Raw genomic sequence first — 2,260 nt, forward strand, 5'->3', positions numbered from 1 at the left:
GATAAAATGAATTGGAATCTATACAGTAGAATCAAATGGACATTTTAGAACTACAAAAATAAAGTTATCAGTAATTAAAAATTCATGGAGACCAGACATAGAAAAAGACAGAATTAGTGAACTCAAGCACAGGGCAGTAAAATATATCCAATTTAAAGAAGCATAGAAAGAAAAATAAAGTAAAAAAGATTTGAGACACAATCATATGATCTAGCATACCTATAATTGAAGTTCAAGAGGAAAAGAGAATGGCACAGGAGCAACTTGAGGAGCTAATGGCTGAGAGTTTTCTAAAACTGTTGAAAACAATGTGACACTGTCTACAGATTAGAGAAGCTCTGAGAACCCTGAGGAAAATAAATAAGCAAAAAACAAAAAAATGCCTAGATACATCAAAACCAAAAATGATAGGAAAAAAAATCTAGAGTTGAAAGAAAAAAAGAAAGTATTTACAAAGAAGTACCAATAAATCTGGTGACTACATAGAGATATTTTTCTTTCAGCCTTTAAAGATACTCTACTGTTACTTGGTTTCCATGGCTTCTCTGTGTAACCAGGTTAACATTGGAAAACATCTTTAAAATACTGAAAGAAAAAAATACTGCCAACCTAGAATTCTGTATGTAGAGAAAATATCCTTTTTTAAAAAAATGAATTAAAGGTATTTTCAGATAAACAAAAACTGAAGGCATTAATCCCCAGTAGACTCACTTCACAACAAATATTAAAGGAAGTTCTTTGAACTCAAGAAAAATTATCCCACATTGAAGGATGGAACTACAAGAAGAAATGAAGAGCAAGGGAAAGCTTAAATGTGTAGATAAATATAAAAGAACATTGACTGTTTAAAGCAACAATACTATAGTATTGGTTATATACAACATATATAGAACTAAAATACATGATAGCACAAAGGAAGGAAGTAAACAGAGGTAAACTATAAGATTCTTTCATACTTCAGAGAAACGGACCAAAAAGATCCATAAGGATATTGAACATTTGAACATTGGGGACAAACGTGACCTAATTGACACCAACCACTGTACTCAACCTCTGCAGAATACATATTTTTTAGACATATATGGAACATTTACCTTATAATAGGCCTTATGGTAAGTCAAAAAGCAACTCTTAAATTTTCAAAGGATTAAAAGTATACAAGGGTATATTTCCTGACTAAAGAGGAATTAAACTAGAAATCAGTAATGGAAAGATGACTAGGTAAATCCTCAAATGTTTGGAAATTTGGCAGCATACTTCTAAATAACCCATGGATCAAAGAAAAAGTCACAGTGGAACTTAGAAAATATTCTGAACTGAATGAAAGAGTATGTGACAATACAGCTAAGGCATCCTTAGAGGGAAATTTGTAACTTTTCATCAGAGATCTGCAAACTGCCATGTATGAGAGAAATTCAGCCTACCACCTTTTTTTGTAAGTAAAGTTTTATTGGAATACAGTCATACCCACTCATTTACCTATTGTCTGTGACTACATTCACACTAAAATGCAGAATTGAGTAGTTACAGCACAGACCATATGCCCACAAAGCCTAAAATATTTATAATATAGCCCTTTACAGAAAAAGTGTCAACTCTTTTCTTTAAATATTAAGAAAAGAAGAGTGATGGTGAATTATGGTAGATTGTTTACAAAGTGCTGTAATAATGCCCCTCCTCCATGTGTGTGTGCCTATAAGCAATCCCCTCTCATACTGACTCTGGACTTGGTCAGATAACTTACTTTTCACCTTCTGCTACAAGCAAAGACCTGAAAAGTCGATGCGCATTGGGTTCTCCCAATTTTGTTGCTCTTTGGAACTCTGAGACTATGTGAAGAAGCCTAGCTTACCTTTTTGAGGAGCAGAGCCCCAACTCAGCTGAGCCCTCCCCACAGACCAGCTAGCATAACCACCACCAGACATGAGCACATGACCATCCTGGGCCATCCAGAACCAGCCAAGTCAGCCCATCCCAAAATCACCCAGGTGACCTGTAGAATCATGAGAAATGTGTGTGTACTAAATTTTTAGGAAATTTAGTATATATTACCTGACACAGAAATTAATAATTAACAGAGGAAAAGAGTAATTAAATTGTTCAACTTTTCAAAGGCCTGCACACTTCCATTTTAGTTAATGGAATTGTATTGAACCTTTGGACTTTCTGAATCCATGTACAATTTAGCATTTTCTTTGTACTGCTTATATGTCAAAGGATAATTTTTTAAAGAAATTTAGTTAGTGAAACCTCAAAAACT

The 2,260-nt window shown here is 33.9% G+C and overlaps 1 protein-coding gene across 1 annotated transcript in view; it reads left to right on the forward strand.

The window, feature by feature from the left end:
- Positions 1-2,260, forward strand: part of SHPRH (SNF2 histone linker PHD RING helicase, E3 ubiquitin protein ligase) — a 175,929-nt gene that overhangs the window by 113,197 nt on the left and 60,472 nt on the right. The window lies entirely within an intron of this gene.

Source organism: Propithecus coquereli, unplaced genomic scaffold (genome assembly GCF_000956105.1).
Source record: "Propithecus coquereli isolate 6110/MARCELLA unplaced genomic scaffold, Pcoq_1.0 Scaffold48, whole genome shotgun sequence".
In the NCBI taxonomy this organism is placed as follows: Eukaryota; Metazoa; Chordata; class Mammalia; order Primates; family Indriidae; genus Propithecus; species Propithecus coquereli.